This window comes from Eulemur rufifrons, chromosome 3 (assembly GCF_041146395.1).
Source record: "Eulemur rufifrons isolate Redbay chromosome 3, OSU_ERuf_1, whole genome shotgun sequence".
NCBI classification, from domain to species: domain Eukaryota; kingdom Metazoa; phylum Chordata; class Mammalia; order Primates; family Lemuridae; genus Eulemur; species Eulemur rufifrons.
In genome coordinates, this window is record NC_090985.1 from 83,316,001 (window position 1) to 83,338,733 (window position 22,733).

Sequence of the window (22,733 nt, forward strand, 5' to 3'; positions counted from 1 at the left end):
CTATTTGTTATGCCCCTGCTGTCTACCTGAAACTGTTCAAACACTCATACATGGGCCAGACCGAAAGAGCTTATCTTATAAAGAGATAAAACATGCTTTATTAAAAAATTGGTGAGCAGGAGAAGAGTAGTTAACAATAATGCCCGCCCTTATGTAGGTATATAACGTACACATCCCTATATTGGTCTTAATCTGTTGATTCTTTGTGTTGTTTTAAAACAAAGCATTTGTAGTGACTCATATATGGTATAATAACAAATAGTAGTACATTAATAAATAGTACAGTAGGATGAAAAGAGTAAAGAAACTATGGTAGAGAAAATAAGGATAGGGAAGTGAAATTAAGCCAGGGCTAAAAGTTTGAACAAAGCTGAACTTTCCAGCCAGTTATGAAAGAGAGTGGCTCAAGAGGTATGTGGAAAACCAGAAAGGTCACAAGCAAATTGATAAGGGATTTTTTCACACGTTTTGTTTTGACCACCAGGAAGTTCAGTTACAGAATGAGCAGCGTCCATCACGTAAACATATACCAGTTGCTTGAGAGAAACAGCTTTCCTGACATGAGCCCTGAAAGAATTTTGTCCAAGCCCTCTCCATCAAGGAGACGTGGTAGAAAATATCCTCAAACAACATCCTTAGGGTAAAATGACATCAGATTTAATCTTGTTTCTAGAAATCTTTCAATGTAAAATAGGAGATAACGTCTAAAGCATAGTTCAGTGAATTTCTAATTAGAAGTTGAAGGTGTGCAGTGCAATTGATGAGGTGTGTAGATCTGCTTTGTTCAAGAGTAAAATTTAGACTATCCCAAGAAATAGTGGGTTGGATATTCTTTAGTGAACTTTCATGAGTGTTCTTTTGTGAACTTGGGCTTTTATTGTTTTGTGTTTTTTTTTTTTAATTAAGTTGTAACATACACTTAGTACAGTGTGTAAAGATCCACTAATCTCAAGTATGTAGTTCGATGAATATTTATATCTGTAAACACTTTTTGAAAACTAACACCCAGATCAAGATTTAGAACTGTCTAGCAGCCCAGAAGGACCTTTGTCCTCCTTTCTAACTAATGCTCTGGTTTCTATCACAAGTGATTGGTTGTGTTTCTAAGTGAGCTTCACGTAAGCTGAATCACATAGTATCTATTCTCCCTGTTTTGTGTTTAACAGTTGTTCATTCTTTTTCCTTGCTATTGAGTATTCTATTGCATGAATACACATCAATTTATTTATCCTTTATATCATTGATGTACATTTGGGTAGTCTCCCTCCTCCTTTTTTTTTTTTTTTTGTAGCTATTATAAATAAAACTGCTATGATAATTCTTGTGCCTGCTTTTGTTGGACACAGGTACTCATTTCTTCCAGGAGTAGAATTGCTGGTCATAGGGTAGATGCATGTTTAGATTTAGATGATGATGCTAAACTGTTTTCCAAAGCCAGTATATGCTTTCACCTAGCAATGTTTGAACTTTCCAGTAGTTCTGTGTCTTCACCAATTCTCGATATTGTTAATGTTTTTTCAATTTTCGCCATTCTGGTGGTAAAATAGTGGAATCTCATTGTGACTTTAATTTGTATTTCATTGATGAGTTGAGACCCTTTTCTTATGCCTTTTAGTCATTTGGTTAGCCTCTTTTGTGAAGTGCCTGTTTGCCTCTTTTGCCCATTTTTAAAAAAAATTGTATTCTTTTTCTTAAGCACTCATAGGAATTCTTTATATATTCTGAATATGAGTCCTTGTTTGGGTGTATGTATTACATTATGAGTACCGTCTCCCCAGTGTGTGCCTTGTGTTTTTGCTTTCTCAATGATATTTTTAGATGAACAAATGATACTGAGCTTTTGGTAGGATCTAGGCAGCAAAGAGAGGATTACATCTGATATTCTCTGGCAAGAACCTATGATAAAACATAATATTATGATAAAGTGCTTGAATTATAGATACAGGTGTAAATCGCAATGGTGGAGGATAAGGTTGTAATTGTGTGGTAGATAAAAAAGGGAAAGTTTCAAATTTTGGTAGACTGGTTTCGGCTTTAATACTTAGAGAATGTTTACATTGGGAGGGCTTTGGGAGATCATCTGCTTGAACCCCTTATTTTACAAATGAAAATGAGGCCTAAGAATGTTAAATAGCTCACAGTAAATAGATTAAACTTAAGGTAGAAAGTGATGTTAGTGCTGCTTCTTAAATAATATGTGAATTACACGTGGGATGATTTTCTGGGTTAGTCCTCATTTCAAATACTTTGTCTCATTGTCCAAATAATACACTTAAATTGTGAAGATTGTTTCCTGGTACTCTTTTTTTTTTTTTTTTTAGAAGGGAGGGGATTGGGAAAATGTGGTTACCATTGACACACTGCTTACTAGGCATGTGATCTTGATTCAGTCATTTAGGTCTACAAAACTCTTGCTGGGAATTTAAGGGAGAATAATGAGTCTTATCTTGTTCCCCGCTCTTGAATTTGGAACCACCTGAGAAATGACACAGGACTTACATAAATGGAGATCCAAAGAGCACCCTTGTTACCTATAAGGTGAAATCAGAAAGTGTGAGGCAACTTGCCACAGTTGGGAGCTCTAATGTTCATCCTCTTCCTCCCTTTCCCCCAGCATGGCCTTGAGACAACTCCCTGGAAGGAGAGTTTGGGTCTGCAGGGTAGATGTGCTTTCCCAGAACCCCACCCTTGCATCCTTTGGCATTGGACCTCCAGATCTGCCTCTGCAGTGGGGCCTCGGCTCTGGGCCCTGACCCGCTGCCTACACAGAGGAGGGTGGGAACCAAGCAGGATCCAGGTCTTCTCTGGATCCTGCAAATCCTCAAAGAGAAAAGCACACAGTCTGTTTGTCCCCCCCCACCCGGTCAGTATAGATATGCCAATCCTTCTCCCACAAGGAGGTATGACTGGGCAGCAGGGAAAGGGAAGGGCCCAGGGATTCTTTTCAAATGCTGTTCTCTTTGGAGAGAGGAGCAGAAGCTTCCTGACCTAAAGACCTGTTGTGGGCACATGAGGAGAAAGAATGCTGTCCCCTAACACCTCAGTTGTCCTCTTTCCAATAGAGTTGGTTATGTCTCTCTTGTGTGCCCCCCAGGATTATTGAGGGATCAGAGGTACCAACCCAAGGGAAAATGACTTGCAGCAGCGACTGTTGCACTGTAAGAAGGAAAGGCAGTGTTTGTATAGTGCTTTGCCACCATTAGAGTTCTGAGTCTGCCTCCACCACTGCAGTGGGAATTTCTCCAAGGCAGGCACAGTGCCTCAATACTAGGTCTGACAGCGCCGTGCCCGGTCCCAAGTCTTCATTCACCATAGCAAGTGCTCAATACTTGCTGTGATGATTCTGCCCCACCCCTCAAACCCCGCGACCTGATACTGCCAAGGTTCCCCCAGAACTATTGCTACTAATTAAACTATTTCTGAGACCCTAGTCTTAGGAGAGGGCAGAGACTTCATAGATCTCTTTAAATTTGGCTAAAGCTCTGGACTCTTCTCTCAATAAAAGATGTGTCAAACATAGAATTTTCTGTATTGTTTCAGGAGACGCAGAGAAGCCTTCACGCCATCCACAGAACCCTTAGAATGACTTGGACCTTATGCAAAACCCTTGTCTTGGATGTCAAAGCTTTTGAAAATATTTCTGTCCTTATTTTCCTTATTAACTCTTCTGCAGAGTAGTCAGTTAAATCGGATTAGGAGAATAACTTTGCAGGTTCTCATTTAAAACCCAATACATTTTTAAAATACAATATAAAGAAAATCAAAAGCCATACCTATTCATCCAGAGGCAATTAAGAATTTGGGATGACAGCTTCCAAAACTAGTAAATTCCTTTAAAAAAAAAAATGGCTTACTCTTCTGTTCACTTGTACTTTTATTCTTGTAAAGTTTGTTCTCTTGTTGATTAAAATTCTTATATGACTTATAGGATTTACAGGAATGAGGAAACAAAGTGGATATGGGAGTTGAGATTCTTAGCCTATGATTTCTGTCCATTGCCAAGCTCTTTGTCAGTTTTATGTCACCTAGAACTTTTAGAAGGAACACATTATTTATATTTATATGGATATATTTTTATCTATCAAAAGGAAAATGTTTCAAAGTATGAAAACAAAATTTGTTTTCAAAACCAAAATTTGAAAAATCACAAGTTGTCTTCAATATGAAATGTTTGATCATTTACAAATTTTACATGAGTCTTTGGTTGGAGTAAAACATCTTATCTTGACACTTTATCTAACATCACTGAGTTTGAATTTGAAAAGAATTTTCCTAACTACTTTTATTCACAACAATAATCACAGAGTTTAATGTATACCAACAACCAGTTTGCAATTGAAATGTGCATCCATCAGTCAGTCGGATCCTCCCAGAATTTTTGTCCTTAGCATCTTGTCCCACTTGTGAATGACCATGAGGCTGTTTAGGGCGATTGACAATCACAGTTGAAGGCTGCTGAAGGCACAGATCTTTGCATGTGGCTTACATGTGGCCTGTGAAGAATTTCACAGGCGTGGCTCCCAACCAGCACCTGTTCCCTACCGTCCAGTGCTCCTGGGACAGGCCAATTTGGAGCCAAGGCCTGTGACCTCAGCCACCAAGGAGGGGTAGTAAGATGTCGTATTGGTGGGTGGCAGGGTGGTCACCTGCGGTGAGAGGAAAGCACCGTGCTTTTTGTCTCCACCTGGCCCAGTGGCATGCTGGGGGCTGCTTTGTGAATTGTATATAATAATTCCTCACTGCAGGTGGCATGGTCTTGCTCCGGAATCCTACAGGTCTACACTGTGATTTTTCTGTTGCAGCCAGCCATACACTCCATGTAGCATCTTTTGCCACAACAGATGCCACTAGCACAATAAGCCTGCCAGGTCACGTGGCCCAGTTGACAGGGCTGCTTGTATATCACCCTCTGTTTGTAAGGCACCCTGGTAATGTTTCTTGTCACCCAAGAAATGAGAGAAAACAGAATCCCTTTGTGTAGAATATGTAGCCTTCAAAGCCCACAGAGGCCTATCAAGTGTTGCGTTTCCTTCTTGGTGATAGGAAGTACAAGGTGGAATTACTGGTCTTTTTCTTTGGAGAGGATTTCCCAGTGTGCTCCATCCACTGTCCAGGGCCAGCTACATAATTTGCAGGACCCCGTGCAAAATGAAAATGCGGGGTCTCGGCTAGGGGAGGGAAGTCAATGTATCCTTCCCATATGCCCACTACCCGGCCCTCCACATGTGCTTGACCCCCAAGGGATTTCAACCTCCACGTTTGGAGCTGGGGTTTCCTCACTATAGCATCAAACTGAGGGCAGAGTTGTGAGCAATGACAAAACCAAACCATCACAGCAGTGCATTGACTTACTTGGTCCTCCCGATAACCTTTTGAGGTGGGTAATAAAAGAAATACCTAACAGTTGCCTAGCACTTTAGAGTTAGTGTGCACCCTCCCTTTCATTGGCTGATTTCCTGCTCCCTTTCCTGTCCCTTCTGCTCCTGCACTAGTGCACACCTCAGCAAAACTGACTCTTGCAATGCTCTGAACCCAACGTTCTGTTTCTCTTGTTCGTGCTTTTACACAGGACATGCCTATTCTAAAATAGGAAGGTCTCTGCACACCTTCATCTTTTAAAACTCTCTTGTGGCAATCGTCAGTCTTTTCCCTTTCCCCTGTGGGGACAGGGACGGGTGGCTGTGGGTAATCCAGCTATGCAGAGGAGGGGTAACCTGCCGTGTTGCCTTCCTGGACCTGTGGGGTCCACCAGTCAACTGGCTCAGGTGGCCTGAGTGTAATTCAGTAGCTGCCTCTGCAGGTCTGTGGAAGGCCCTGTGGAAGTCCCAGAAATACGAGAGTTTTTCTAAAGTTTTTGCTAAACTTTATCCCATGACAGAAGAAAACAGTTTATCCTCTCATTTTGCTTCTGATTGATCCTGTGTGTCCCACCTCCAGTTTGGCATCTTATCCTTACTTCGTTGAACCCATGTCCTCAGCCGGAAGGAGAAACAAGAAGCACTCCTTTTAAAAGTCATATTTGGTGGTAGATGTAAGGACAGAATGAAGGAAGAGCCCTGGTTAACTCTCCTTTTGGGCCCATTTTTACACATTGCCTCACTGCTCTCAATGCTTGCCTGCTATCCTGTATGTTTGCGTGCCCGGGAACACACACACACACACAGACACACACACACTCGCACCGTTGACACTATTGGGATATTGTCATAGTCTTCCCACATCCTGCTGGTTTTTTCCAGCTTCCCTAGAGGCCACATAAAAAGGTTTTTTTAATATATTCTAAATATTTGCTGAAGACTAAAGAGGAAAGAATGTGAGTGAATTTTACATATTAAAAAAAGCTGTTATACATTTTTTTGAAAGTCTGAGTATTTTTCTGTTTCTTGATAATTCACAGAAGCCCAATTTCTTTTTTATTTCTCCTGTATGGTCCATCTGATTGCGATTGGTTCCAACCAAACACATACACACACATACACACACACAGACAACTTAAGTGAGGGCTTTGCAGTTTTAAATAGGATGAGATCAGGTAGAGCTTGTGGGAGGTGAGAGAGTGAACTTGGTGGCTGTCTGGGGGAAGAACATCCCAGGCAGAAGGGACAGCCAGGGTCAAGGCCCTGAGACAGCAATATTCAAGGCATGTTTTAGCAGCAGTGAGAAGCAGAATAAATGAGAAGAGTAGGAACCAAATGGTAATAGGTTATTGTGGACCATGATGATGAGTTTAACTTTCACTCTAAGTGAAATGGGAGCCACTGATGGGTTTGAGCAGAAGACTGCCATGATCAGGCTTACTGACTTCAGAGAATCAGGTGACCAGTTAGAAGACGCAATTGTGGGAACATAGATTTTTATTTATGTAGACAGCCCTATAACTACCACTAGGATGACAAAAGGATGCAATATTTACTGTACCTCCATTTTACCCCCTCTTCCAGTTGGTACTCACCCAAAAAGGTATCCACTGCAGGGATTGATAGATTGGTTTTACCTTTTTTGATTCCTTATATGGTATATTTATATAATGGGAGTCATATAGCGTATGCTCGTTTGTGTCTGGCATCTATTGCATGCTCAACGTTGGGTCTGTGAGTTTTGTCCGTGTCATCGTGCATGTCGTTAGTGCATTCTTTTCATTGCTGTGTTGTATTCCATTATTTGAGTAGGCCACAATTTATTCACTCCACTGTTGATGGACATTTGATTGTTTCCAGTTTTTGACTTTTGTAAACAAAGTTGCTATGAACATACTTGTATATGTCTCTTGGTGAACGTACACATTCTCTAGAGTATATACCTAGAAGTGGAATTCCTAGGTTATAGGCTAGACATATTTCTACCTTCAGAAGATACTGCCAGCTTTCCAATGTAGTTGAGCCAGTTTAAACTCCCACCAGCAAGGTATGAGTACTCCAGTTACTTTACATTCTCGACAACACTTGATATTACTCCTTTGACTTTAACCATCCTGGTAGATGAGCAATGGAATGTAATTGTGGTTTAATTTGCATTTTCCTGATTAGCAATGATGTTGCACACCTTCTCATGTGCTTATTGTCCATATGGATAACCTATTTGTGAAGTTCCTGTTCAGATCTTTTGCCCCATTTTTTATATTGGATTGTCAGTCTTTTTGTTTGTTAAGAGGTCTTCATATATTCTGGGTAGAAGTCCTTTGTTAGATATATGTTTTGTAAATACCTTTTCCTAGTCTGTAGCTTGCCTTTTCATTTTCTTCGTGGTGTTTTTTTGACAAATAGAAGTTCTAATTTTAATGAAAATTAAGTTATTAATATTTCCTATGATGGATAGTGCTTCCCGTGTCCTGATAAAGAAATTGTAGTCTTCCTTTTCCTTCTTAAATAGAAAAGTTACAGAAATGGAAGCAACTTAGTTTGGTTCAGTCAGCTTTCAGGTAGGCATAAGACTAAACCACCTACTAAAATGTTTTGTCCCTTCTCCTCCTTTGTCCTTCACTTCTCCTCCTGCTTCTTCTCCTCCTATATTCCTCTTCTTTCTTCATCTTCCTCTTTTTCTCTTCCTCCTCCTCTTCTCTTTCTCCATCAGAAGGTAAATTCCTGCTGTGATCGTGCTGGCTTTGGTTTCCCATGTAGCAACTACTGATGTGGCCAGTCATTTGGGGGCCTGTACAGCTGGGCTACAGGAAATGTGTGGGTCAGCATGTAATGGAGGACTCATTTTGATCAACTTGCTTTACAGTTGTGTAGTAAGCTCATCATGTAAAGGAAATCGGTACCACAAAGCAAAGGCAATATAATTTTTATTTCACACACATATCTCACATCTTGCACAGTCCTGGCACAGAGTAGGCACTCACAAAAATTTTTAAAGGATTAAGTGGATTGCTCTTGAAAAAAGATCAGGAATAAGTTTTTTCTGGGAGGCCGAGGCGGGTGGATCGTTTGAGCTCAGGAGTTCAAGACCAGCCTGAGCAAGAGCAAGACCCCATCTCTACTAAAAATAGAAAGGAATTAGCTAGACAACTAAAATATATGCAAAAAATTAGCCGGGCATGGTGGTGCATGCCTGTAGTCCTAGCTACTTGGGAGGCTGAGGCAGAAGGATCACTTGAGCCCAGGAGTTTCAGGTTGCTGTGAGCTAGGCTTGATGCCACGGCGCTCTAGCCCGGGCAACAGAGTGAGATTCTGTCTCAAAAATAAATAAATAAATAAATAAATATAAATAAAAATAGAAAAAAAAAAAGAAGTAAGTTTTGCAGTCAATGTACCAGCTTAGAAATTATCATTATTCCCAGTTCAATGTGGGAGACGGTGTAATACTTTCCTGGTCATTTAGTGAGTTTCATCTTAAAATTGATGACAGCATTGGCTAGCATGTGCTTCCTAGTTTTTTAATAAAAAATGGCATTCATGCACATACAAATAAATATTTTGTACAAGTGCTACCTCATATGCTTATAGAATTTAAATTTAAAAACTTTAATGTTTAACTTTATTACTTTGTTTTGTAAATTCTAGTAAGTTGTATTTTTTTTTTTTTTGCTTTTCTAAAGCAATGGAGTAACATCTATGCATTTTCCTTTTTTAATTTCCTTTTTTAATTTGTACAATTTCCTTTTTTAATTTCCTTTCAGTTGAAATATGTGCTTATGTCTTGAAATATTTTAACAGGTATAAAACTTGCTACCTAAAATTTATTTTAAACTAGTTTTAATAATATAGTTAGAGCTCCTGGAATTTTTCTGAGTCAAGTTTTGACATTTGCTTTTGAAAGTTCATCTATTAGGAAAAAAATTCTATTTTTCTTGATCCCTAAGAAAAGCCATTTTTACCTCTAAGAAATTTTACTAGACCTTTTAAAGTTAATATGCACATAAAGGCAAAATCTTTTAACTTGCAATGGATAGATGTAAATAACTGATATTTGTTTTAGGTTATTCTAAACAGGTTGATATTTTGCTTAAATATTTATTTCAAATTGAAGCTTAAACTATCTCTTCTACTGATTTTTTTTCTGGTGAACCAGATATAATGTTTCAATTCCTTAGTGCTAAATCCATTGACATACATTATTTTAGACTCCACAGTGCTGAGAAATTAAGCTCAGGTTTTGAAAACAGGAAAAGCATTCATGAGATTTTTCCTTTTTGGCTGAAGGTGCCTGCATTTTTTTTTCCACTTTAGAAGGTAAATAAATTGTTCAGAGGCTAATCTTAATCTCTCAATTTTACAGACAAATCAGTGGAATTTAGCTGAAATGCTTTAAGACAATGCGTGTGTACAAGTGATTTAACTGGGAGGAGAATAGAAAACAGCATCTGCTCTCAGCCAAGTTATTGCTTTTGTGCTGTTGTGTAAAGGCAAACAAAGGCGCCTCACTTGGTCCTGTTTTGTATCCTGATAATCTCATGTCATATACAGATAATCCCCATTTGCAGTTTTCACACATTTCTCAATGAACATTTTAATAATGAAGTCTTTTCTGTTGATTAGAGCTGTCATGATTAAATGGCCTTGAGTTTTCTTAGCCTCTGAATGTACAAGATTAGACAGGAATTACAAACAAAATCAAGGAAACTTTAACAATACATTATGGATAAACTTTACTTAGGAGTAAAGCACCAGGGATTTTTTTCTTTTTTCTTCTTTATTTTTTTTTGGGAGTGGAAGAAATTAGAACAAGATGAGGAAATGAAAAATTTAAGTGGCCACATGTATCGCCTGAGATACTAGGGATTATGAAGATCAGAGGAGATTTAAGAACTAGAGTAAATCTCTCTCTCTCTCTCTCTCTCCCAGTTTATTATTTCCATTCCCTTTTAGACTGTTTGCGGAACATGCAGAGCATTACTTAATACACATTTTACATAGAAATAATTTTCATTTACCCACATAGCTCACTGACAGGTACTAATGGGCAGAGCAGGGATGGGAAACACAGTTGAGCGGTATTCAGGCATCTTAGGAAATGCTATCTGCTGTTGAGCGATGGGGTGTCTTCACCTTTGCATCTCAGAGGCTGGATGTAGCTGCTAGTGCCATGGGATTACAGCTGTGATTTCAGGTGCTCCAAAAGAGTGTCCTCAAAGATTCAGTCCAAAGGGACTTTCTTATAAGCAAAGTATTTTAATGGTGTTGTTACTGTTTCTGTTCATTAGCAAATACTTAGGGAGCATGCACTATTGCAGGTGCTGGAGAGACAGTAGTGCACAACAAAGACAAAAGATAAATCCCTACCCTCATGGAGCTTACAGTCTTGGGGTGAGCAGTAACAAAATGTATAATAAGTAAAGAAATGACATAGAATGTTAAAATGGAAAGAGAAAGAAAATTAGAGCTGGGTAAGAGGACTAGGAAATTCTAGAGGCACGTGAGTTGTGATTTTAAATAAGATCATCAGGGTCAGTAGACCTCACTGAGAAGGTACAATTTGAGCAGAGTCTTGAAGGAAGTAGGGAAGGTAAGCCCTGGGGAAATCCAGGGGAAATTTTCAAGGCAGATGGAACAGCTGGTGCAAAGGCCCAAATGAGGGAGCACGCTGGCGCCTGGGAGGAATAGCGAAGAGGTGAAGAGGCCAGCAACTGTGGTGGAAGGAGCAGGGTTAGAAAAGCTGGAGGTGAGGTCAGAGCGGTAAAGGTTGTGGAGGAGGGAAGTAGGCCCATGTCATAGGACATTGTAAGGACTTTGGCTTTTGTTCGCAGAAAAATGAGGCCTCTTTGCAGGGTTGTACACAGAAGATCTGTCCTTTTGCATTCTTCTTGATAGCCACAAAAAATATTACACAAAAATAACCATTCTCTTGTATCCCTACAGGACCTGGTGCCTGGTGGGTGCTCAGTAAATATTTGTTGAATGGGTGGATGAAAATAGCGACACACCCGTGTACGGGTTTTTGATCCATCTGACGATAAAGTGCCTTATTGTGGGACTGTTGTGTTCCCTCCCTGTGGGACTCTGTGACTAACAGAGTGGTAGGCTTTCCATGGAAGGCCTCATGTGCCTCCTGTGACCCCACTGTGAGCATGCTAAGGGCTTGGCAGCTGTTTCCTCTAGATCAGGGGACAATACCTTGAGAAGGACCTTTACATGGCTGGTGTCCACAGCATGAGACAGTATGTATCTTGCTAGCAGCATCTCTGGATGAGTGGCTGTTCACAGGCCTTTGAAGTAAGATGTTAATCCTTATGCAGCCGTTTCATTTACTCCCATGATTTTTAGGGTAGTCATAGGTTCTGCTAGGATAGCATTTCTTAAAGTGACTGTCACAGAAAGCATGAACATACTACCGTCTCCCTGGTTTTACTCTCTCCGTTTATTTATATAGGTGGCTCTCTTGGACTACCACCAATTGTGTTGTCCCTACAATATCAGCGATAGACTTGCATGGGTACATTTATAATAAATAATGTCTGTGGATACCTCTGTTTATAAAGTTGAGTGCTGATCTTTTTCTATTCTTTCTTCTTCTTACCAGCCCTTCACATGTTCTTAAAAATAATTGTTGCTGTCCTTTATTTCCCTGCTCCCTGTTTTAGGATCATTGAGTTATAATTTACATAGAGTGAAGGGCACAAATCTTTTTCCCATTCCTTTAACTATTTTAAATGGCACCATTCACTGGTTTTCAGTATATTTACAATGTGTACAAGCATCACCATCACCTAATTCTAGAACATTATCATCATCCAAAAGAGGAATCCTGTTCCCACTCCCAGTAACACCCAATTCCTCCCTCTTCCCAGCTCTTGGCAACCGCTAATCTCTTTTCTGTGTCTGTGGCCTTTGTGTCTGGCTTCTTTCACTTAGCACAATGTCTTCAAGGTGTATCCATGTTATAACACCATGTATTAGTACTTCATTTCTTTTTATAGCTGAATATATTCCATTGTATGGATATACCATATTTTATTTATCCATTCATCAGCTGATGGATGCTTGGGTTTGGCTATTATAAATAATGCCACTGTGAACATTCTTTTACAAATTTTTGTATGAACATATGTTTTCATTTCTCTTCAGTGTATACCTAGGTATGAAAATGCTGGGTCATATGGTAAGTCTATGTTCAACTTTTTGAAGGATGGCCAAAATGTTTACCACACTGTTTGCAGCATTGTATATTCCCATAAGCAATATATGACAGTTGCAGTTTCTCCACATCCTCACCAACACTTGTTCTTTTCTTTTTTTAAAAAAAAATTTTTAGGCCGGGCGCGGTGGCTCACGCCTGTAATCCTAGCACTCTGGGAGGCCGAGGTGGGCGGATCGTTTGAGCTCAGGAGTTCGAGACCAGCCTGAGCAAGAGCGAGACCCCATCTCTACTAAAAATAGAAAGAAATTATATGGACAGCTAAAAATATATATAGAAAAAATTAGCCGGGCATGGTGGCGCATGCCTGTAGTCCCAGCTACTCGGGAGGCTGAGACAGGAGGATCGCTTGAGCTCAGGAGTTTGAGGTTGCTGTGAGCTAGGCTGACGCCACGGCACTCACTCTAGCCTGGGCAACAGAGTGAGACTCTGTCTCAAAAAAAAAAAAAAAAAAAAAAAAAAAAATTTTTAACTGTTCTAGTACATGTGGAATGCTATCTCATTGTATGTTAGATTTGCATTTCCCTAGTGAGTAATGATGTCTAGCATCTTTTCATGTGGCCATTTGTATATTTTATTTGGAAGAATGTCTACTTAAATCCTTTACCCATTTTAAAATTGAATTATTTGTCTTTTTATTGTTAAGTTGTGAGAGTTCTTTGTATAGTTTAGCTGTATCTTTATCAGAGAAATGATTTATAAGCATTTTCTGTATTCTGTAGATTGTCTTTTTACTTTCATAATGATCACTTTAAAGCACAAAAGTTTTTAATTTTGATGAAGTCCAATTTATTTTTTCTGTTGTTGCTGCTTGTGCTTTTAGTGTTTAAGAAGTCTTTGGGTAACTCAAGGTCATGAAGATGTAAGCCTATGTTTCTCTATATATGTTTTACAGTTTTACTCTTATATTTGGATCTTTGGTTCATTTTGAGTTAATCTTAGGCTATGGTGTGTGATAGGGCTCTAAATTCATTCTTTGCATAAGGATATCCAATTGTCCCAGAACTGTTTATGAAAAAGACTCTTCTTTCTCTATTGAATGGTCTTGGCACCCCTATTGAAAATGAATTGGCCATAGATATGTGGGTTTATTTCTGGACTCTTAATTCTACTGCATTGATCTAAATGTCTAATCTTCTGCCAGTACAACACTGTTTTGATTATAGTAGCTTTGTAGTAAGTTTTGAAATGAGGAAGTGTGAGCCTTCCAATTTTGGTGGTTTTCTTTTTCAAGATTGTTTTGGTTATTCCAGGTCCCTTGAATTTCCATATGAATTTTAGGATCAACTTGTTTATTTCTGGAGAAACTTGGGAGTTGGAATTTTGATAGGGATTGCATTGAACCTGTAGATCAATTTTGGGAGTACTGCCATCTTCACAAGATTAATCTGCCATTTCATGAACATGGAATGTATTTCCATTTATTTATCTCTTCTTTAATTTCTTTAAACATTGTTTTGCATTTTTCAGTGTACAAGTCTTGCCCTTCCTTGGTTAAATTTATTCCTGGGTATTTTATTCTTCTCAATGCTTTGTAAATGAAATTGTTTTCTTAATTTCATTTTCAGATAATGAACAAAGTGTATTCAGTGTATGTGTCAAACAGTTTTAAAAACAGACACACCTATGTTGCTTGTCTTTAATGAATTGATGTAGCTAGAGATTGAGTATTGCTGACTCTTAATTAGAATTTATCTGAGCTAGAGGAACATGGTGATTTAGAGGAAAAAGTATTTTTGGATTTTTGTCCTGCCTGTCCCAGAATAATTGAATTTTGTAAATTTTCTATGTAAGCTCTATACTCTTTGAGACCAAGAGAATGTTGTAATTTCTAAGACTTGGAAAACATCACATGGTTAAAGAGGATATGAAGAATTAGGGGTTTGGGTAGGAAGAGAAGACCAGAAACTCATTTTTTTTTTTTTTTTTCCATTCAAATTGTTGGTAGGATCAGCTGGGCCCATACCATTCACTTACCAGGAAGTTTCAGATGAGAGTTTCAGGTAAATAGTTACTAAGATATTGGATGCAGTTATTCTGTTGAACAATTTTAAATTGTGAAATCAAATTTCAAAATAGTCCGTGACTCAAATTGCTAAAGAAGCATGTCTATTGAGGAATAAAAAAGGTCTTCAAGAATGTGTTAGTTTGAAATTTGCTTTTAGCTATATCAACAAAAAATGGATAATAATTTGAGGTTCTGTTTCAGGATAGACTGAGTAATAAAATAAACAAATGAAAATTATAGCCAGCAAGGACTTTTGTTTTTAAAAAATCTGTAGTCTAACCATATTCCCAGTGACGCAAACTGGAAAGGAGGAAGCTAAGGGCCATGAATAGAACTTGGAGGGGGAGCCAAAACTTTTGTCTTTGCCTATCATGTGTTTCAGTCATACCGTCGTGCTTATTTTGAGTCTATGGAGTTAAGCTTTGGGACAGATGAAAAGGAAGCAATAATGTAATAAAGGAAAGTTCACTGAAATTTACTGCCTGTTTTTTTCTGTTTTTACCATTTTTGCCTATATCTTTATTGTAAATAGTTAAACTTTGAAACCAAGCTTAGTTTTCCTTTATTATTTTTATTATGAAAAGAACACATGCACATAGTTTAAAAATATTCAAATAGTACAAAAGGTCAATGAAAACCAAATCTTCCTTTTGTTCTAGACTTCCAGTCCCACTCCCCACACATAACCCTTCAATTATTCCCTATTTACTACATATATATATATACACATACACACACACACCCCCCTAGCCCTGTTTGACCCAATCTACACACTTTTATGTGCCTTTATTTTTAATTAAATGGACTATCTTGCTAGTTCATGTTCACATAAATATCTGCTTCATTCGTTATAGCCGTTGCAGAGTATTCCATTGTATGAATGGACCATAATTGATGTAACCAGTTCCCTGTTGCTAAACATGTTGATTTTCTTTTCTTTTTCCTTTTAATTATAAATGATCTTTATGTGGGAGAGAAAAATAAAAAAAATTGTTTGTCTTTTCCTTGACTGTAAAAATGATTTTGTATATTCCAGGGTGCAATGTTTTATGTACATTATCATTTTCACAATTTTGTATGTCAGTATTTAACAAATAGCCCAGTAAACTTGATTGTGAGTAGAATTAAAAACAATTTGTACAGTTGAGAGTGAGTGTGTATCCTGTGATAGCTATTATTTTGATGGTATAGTTCTCCAGGGGGAAGCTTTATTCTGTTATTCTACAAAATAGCATGGTGTTATGGAATGGCTGAATGTCTTTATGGCACAGTTGCTGAGCAGAGTGGCTTAAAATGTGTAGCCCTTTGCTGTTTCTCTTGGTTTTATGTTCCATGCAACTCTCACCCTAGGCCCTTCGGGGTTGTGCACTCATCTGGAAGGTAGTACCCTACTGATAGGCACTAGGGAAATTCCATTCGAATCAAAACTCTTCTCCTAACACCTCTGCCCTCTTCCCCCTGCATACACCATTGGAACTATTTGGTAGACAGAGCCAGCAGCCAGGATTCTGTCCAGAACTCAGTGTGAAAAGCTGTAGTGAGTTGTCCGATAGACCAGGTTTAGACAAAAGGAGCTTTAGACTAGGGTTTCAACAACCTTCAAGTAGGCATTGAAGGCATTTGGGTTGTCAGGATTCCATATGGTCAATAACCCTACTCCTGTTTTGCTCCATTTTTAGCTTCATACTTTTCTCCTCTCCATCTATCTAAAAAATACCTATTCTCCTAAAGCTAATAAAGTCCCATCATGTTCATGAAAATGCTCCCTCCTCCTGAGCTGCTTGGTGCACTCCCTTTGTCTGCGTTCTGGTGGATTCCTTATGTATTCTGATAATTCTCAACTTGCATGTTGTGATAAAATCAGTTATAAGATGTGTTGCATGTAATTTGTTGCTATTCCCAGTGACCTTTATTGATATTTTTATGGATTATAATAGACTGGTATCTATCTCTTGCCTTATTTTATACTGTACATTCTCCACCCCCAACCTCCATCCCCCAGATGAACCTAATGCCCACATGAATCTTACCCCCATCTCGGCCATGCTGATCTTCTCTCAGTCTCATTCACTTGTTTCCCTTTCACTACAGAGCCTGTGAAACAGGCTGCCCTCTCAGTCTGGAGCACTACTCTACCTCCTTTTTGAGTTGCCATCTTTCAGATTTATAATCAAGAATTACTACTTCAAGGGACACTTTACTGACATCCTTGACAAATGCCCCCAGTGAATGTCCCCATCGGGTCTCCTTTATAGCATTGGCTTTGTCTGAAGTTTTACATCTGGGATTATTTGATTGTTTATCTTTTGCACTAGACTATAAACTCCATGAAGGCAGGGGCCTTGGCTTTTTTTTTTTTTTTTTTTTGCTTCACCATTATTACTCTTGCTTTATAAATATTTGTTTGATAAATAAATGAATCAATCAATCCACCTTATAATGTTATTATTTTGTACTTGCCTTCCTTTATGTTTTCCTAAGTGGGAAAGAAAGGGGTGGATTTAAAGCCACCATGCTTGATTGGCCATTATTTAGGCTCATTTTTATCTAAGTCATAGAACATCAACTGGGAGTAGGTTTTGCGTATATGCCTTGGCTGGAATAATATTTGTAAACCATTGTTTTATACTATTAGTTTGACAGTTATGTACTCTCCCTCATTATACTGTGTTTTACTCTTTGTTTAGATAGTAAGCTGGCAATATAGATAAGTATAAATATAAATATATTATTATATATTCATATATACATAGATCCATTCATATATATATCTCTCCAAAGCTACATCTAAAATACATGTACTCAATACATATTTGCATGGTGCACTGGTTAAGTGTACAGCTTGTAGTCAGGCAGCCTGAGTTGTACTTTGATGATGATGTCACTCAATGGCTGACAGTTACCTTATGCAAGATACATAGTCTTTTTGAGCCTCAATTTCTTCATTATAAAAGAAAAATATTGTATTACGAAGAATAGATTGGTATTGGATTATACATTGTAAAGTACTTAGTGCCTAGCATAATAATAATGGCTGCTTTTAGTATTTAATAACTTTTATCTGCAGTAATTAATGAATAAATGGTCATATCTTGACCTATTTTTAATTCAAAACTGCATAAATCATTCACCAAGAACATAGCAAGGAAATTAAAGAATTCTTGGAGCACCATCAAGAAAATGGTATGCAATGATTATCTACTGGACATCACCACCATTTCAATAGAATTTCTTTTTAAATGTGTTAGAAACATTGCATTTAGTCGTGTGCTTTTCCTTTAACCAAAAAAAATGTTGCCAGAGAGAAAAGAACAATTGGCTAGAAGTAGGCAGTGTTTAAAGTTGGCCTAATGCCTGTCTTAAAGTGAAAAAAGAAACTAAGGTGTAAACACTAGGCTAGCACAGAACAATTTCACGAGAGAGAAACTCAGCTGCAAAATAGGGTACACATTTTTATAGCTGAATATAGAACATGTATTAAGCTCCAAATGATCTTTGCTTCTGTTAGTTTTCCTGATTCACACAAGACTCTGGGTTCCTAGGGAATGGTAGTGGTACCTTCTGCACAACTGGATATGTATTTGGAGGAGACTTGTAAACAGAACAATGGTGATTTTGCATTTGCCAGTTTAAATGACTAGTTTATAATAGAGAAAACGATGGGCTATAAAAGGGGTTTGCATGATTTGAAATCAAAAGTAAAGTTTGAATGTTTGATAACCACAAGTATGCCAAAACTCCAGAAACTTAATTTCCATTATATGATAACATCCTCTTCTCCCATCCTGCCTCGACATCCAGTCAACCACAATATGGAAAAAAAAAAAATCAATTTTATGCTTTGGGAAGTTGGAAGCTTCATGCTGTGGGGGATGTGCCCATAATCAAATAATTTGAAACAATTTCGAATTTTATTAATATATTACATTGGAGTGAAAATATAACCAGGACAAAAGTAGTCTATAAATTGATTACTAGATCATTTTTGTGTCTTATTTATGATAAACAGTTATTTTTCTAGGTTTAATATAGCTGAATATCTGTATCTACATAGATATAGATGCACACATATATACATATATATACACATAAATACTTATACAATCCTTATACACATATACAATCAACATGTTGAAATGTGTGTAGATATTAATATACAGCAATCAAGTTATGGTATAGTTTGCTTTGTACAGAATTTTTAACAACATACTCTTCATACTTTAATAAGGATTACATGCATGCATCATTCCTGAATTAATTAAAAAACCCAATTGTATAACAGTTGTTTTCTGTTTGTGTTCATATTATCTAAATGATCTGAATTTTGACCCTTTCCCCAGAGTAAGAGGCAATTCAGATTCTCTGCTAATTGAATCCTGTGAGTCTTGTGAAATAGTTTTATGATGGGGATTGCTATTCTCTGGGGCTTGAACCAGGACCACCAAATATAAAATTTTGAACCACACATTGTTTGAGAACTACCAATGTCTCAAGATGAGTTAAGTAAGAGCAGTAAACTTTTAAAAGATGTGGGAAAATAAACAGGAATGTCTGAAGGGTAAGGTTTTTCTCCCCTTCTTGCTTTTTTTAAAAGTCCATTGGCACTGCTATTTGATATGTTACAACACTGAGAGCAACCACAGCAACAGCTCTAGCCAGAAATTAAAGGTAAATCAAACTTTTTTTATTGTGTAGTATTAAGATAAGTAGTTACAGTTTTGTTTGTGTTTTTAAATGCTACATATATCTTTTTGTCATGCTGTAGTAAGTCTATATCATTACACAGATGATTTTCCCCTTAATCCTTGACTATTTAGGACATCAAAAAAATGAAATGTCTTTGTGTTTCCTACATGGTTAATCTTTTCTATTGCCTATTAACATTTATTTTATCTCTCTTTTTTGAATAATGTGACAGAATCAATTATTACATTAGTCATTGAAGCACCCAAGAGACTAGATACTCAAGTACCTAACCTTCTAGAAAAGGGAACTCAGGTTCTTGTAGTAAACTCAGAGCTGGTTTCCTATTTTTTATGAAATTCATATGTAAGTTATGAGTTCAATCAGAGGAACATCATTGTTTCTACTCATCAGTGGAGAAATGAAAGGGACAGGAAGGTAAATACTGACTTACCTTAAATCGCAGATGTTAAAATAAAAGCCAGGTTAGAAAGCAAATCATTTGAAACCAAATATGCAATTTTCCCTTTATTCTTTAAAATTTTGTTGGAGAGCAATTGTGTAAACCAACTGATTAGACCATCCTTCAGGGACGCTCGCAGGTTTTGGTAGGAAGAGAAACCATCTGACCAGTCTTCCAGAGAACACCAGCAAAGGGAGAACACTTTCCCAATTTTAGTCAAGTTTTTTGTTTGTTTGTTGTAAGTTACTGACTCTGGTAAATTTCAGAGGGGGTTTATTGAAAGGACGCTGTCATAGCCTGTAGAATCAAAGGCTTTGCTGAACAACCAAACCTCCAGAAGGGCAGCAGCTGGGGCAATTCAAGGACCCTCACTCCAGATTTTTTCATTAAGATTTCTCAGATCCAGTGACCTTCTGTTTCTCCAGGTCTTCATTTTGATGATCAAATGATCAAGAGTAAGAATCTGATTGATCTAGCTGAGATCATGAGTCTTTACTTACACTAGTCAGTTGTGGCCAAGAGAAAAGTTCAAGGGCACGGATCTGGTGGACACTTCGAGGCTCATATTTGCGTATCTGGCTATTTCAAGAGAAAGAGGAACCCCTGTGAGTTAAGGATGCACCTAATTGGCATCTACCTAAGTGCAAATGTGCTAATATTAATAGATAACGTAAAAACAATTGACTGTGTTGTATGTCTATATGTTTACATGCACACACACAACTCATTTCACGTCTCAGAAAACAGAGTGTGGTTTCGGTTCAGTGTCATGTTCTAAAGCAACAGAAGGAACTAATATTTATTGGGTGTTTACAATGTGCTAAGCATAGTGCTAAGCAGGACACATGCATTATTTCATTTGATCCTCACAACACTGTGAGATGGGCACTGTTTTCACACCCATTTTACAGGGGAGGAAGCCAAAGTGTAGAGAGGTTGTGTATCCCCGAACCACACAGTTAACTAGTGGCAGGAGGGTTTTCATATAGCTTTGACTCTCGAGCTCACAATTTTAAGGAGTCATTGACATTTCTCCAACTGAAAAAAAACACACCCAGTACTTACCACATTGAAATATAATTATTTACAGCTGTTCTGTCCTCCTAAGATTTGAGCAACTTGAGGACAGATTGTTTTACTTGTGTCGATATTTAACACCTAGTAAGAGTGCCTGACACATATCAGGTGTTGTAGTTAGTTTGAATTAATAAAAGAATAAATGGATGAACATTTGACCCAATCAGATACCAAGTTCCAAGCTGTGATAATTCTCAGAATAGACTTAGTTAAACCTTACTGCTAGATAACATGTCAACTTCAGGAAACGGTTATTTAGCCCTTGCTAACATGAGGACAATTTGAGAGTATGTGGATATTCAAAGAAAATAAGACATTACCTCCCCATAGAGGGCTTCAAATTTATTCATAGTGATAAAATTCATGAAAATAAATGCAAACATTTGATAAGTATTAAATTTGCAATATTGTTAAATGGGCATAAATACTGTAGAAACTCAGAGGAGCATATTATCCTAAAGACTGGGGCAGTTGGGAAAGGTGTCATGGCAGATGCAGAATTACCTGGGCATTGAAAATTTTGGACTTCTACAACTGGAGGGAAGAACGTTTTAGGCAGGGAAAACAGCCCTAACAAAACATCATTAAGACATGTTTATGGGCATTACAAAATATTTTTATTGTGGTAAAATACACTAACATAAAATTTACCATTTTAACCATCTTAAAACATATAATTCAGTGGCACTACATATATCAATGATGAATGTTTGTGACAGTTTTAGAAATTAATGATTAGACAAGTTCTAACCAGTTACCTGCTGAAAATTCTCTTTAGAGTTATGTAAACTGTGGTGGTTATATTCCAGCACTTCCCCTGGGAACCCCAAACTCAGCTTATTTATGAAAAAATTGCAACATGATTTCCACAGACCTAGAATTGCAAAGCTGGTGTGCCTAGAAATATGGTCAAAAGATACATGCCAGGTGAGAGAGAGTAGTGGAGGTCCTGGATGGTAAGACCAGAGTTTCAATAACAGCTCTGCTATCAATGGGCTTATTCTTTACCTATTAAAATAAATTTGGGCAAGTAATATCTCTAAAGTCTCTTTCTAGTAGTAAATCTCATGAATCCAAATGTGCTAAAATAGCTTATGAGATAATGTCCTGTGTTTCTCTGAAAATGGGGAGTAATTTGGTCATAATACTAGACACGGAGACCTAAATATAGTCTAGCTCAGTTTTGCACTGCCCTTAGATCAGTTATGCCACCAAGATTTTACCGTTGAGCAACTGAAAATTTGTCCAAGTCAGGGTTACAGACATCTTCCTTACCAATATTCAATTCAATATGATGTCATTCAATTAAGATTTAGTAAATAATTTAAGCAATGAAAAGGAAAATTCAGATTGTTCATGACTTAACTGAATGCAACAGAGTATTAGAGAAAATTTAACAAAATTAATGTTACAGATATCCTAATGTGTAAAAATCATTTTATTATTGTCACGCTATTAATATTTCAGATAATTGTGCATGCATATTCATAGATAATAATGTATCATTTATGCAAGTATCCATACCAACCAATGACCACTTCAGATGCGATGTATTTTGATATGCTTTCATCCCTAGTCAATGACTCTAATGGGAAGAGGCCCTTAGGCACTTAGAACCATTTATTAAGAAACTCTCAAAATTAATTACAAAATAGTGAGTTTTAAATGGTACCCTAGAGACATGAAAAATCATTTATGGTTCCAAAGGTGCCAAACTTGGAAGAAGGAAATAGCTTATAACTTGTTTAACATGTTAAACAAAACGTACAAACAACAACAACTTCCCTTTTTTCCTAAGTACTAGTAATTTTTTTGTTGTTTGTTCTTAGAAAGAAATATGCCACAAAGGAAAGATATCGACTTATAAAACATTTATACTCTGCAACAATACCCTAGTTGGCAAATAGCAACGATGACTCTAATGTCCAA

At 37.5% G+C, this 22,733-nt stretch overlaps 1 protein-coding gene across 4 annotated transcripts in view; it reads left to right on the top strand.

Moving 5' to 3' along the window:
- The window catches only part of EYA1 (EYA transcriptional coactivator and phosphatase 1), a 306,480-nt gene that overhangs the window by 51,089 nt on the left and 232,658 nt on the right, over positions 1 to 22,733 (top strand). The window contains exon 3 of one of the 4 annotated variants that reach the window (XM_069466372.1): positions 19,176 to 19,249. The exons of the other annotated variants lie outside the window; for them this stretch is intronic. The gene's annotated coding sequence lies outside the window, so the exon portion shown is untranslated. The remainder of the gene's footprint in view (positions 1 to 19,175; positions 19,250 to 22,733) is intronic. 4 annotated transcript variants of the gene reach the window in all.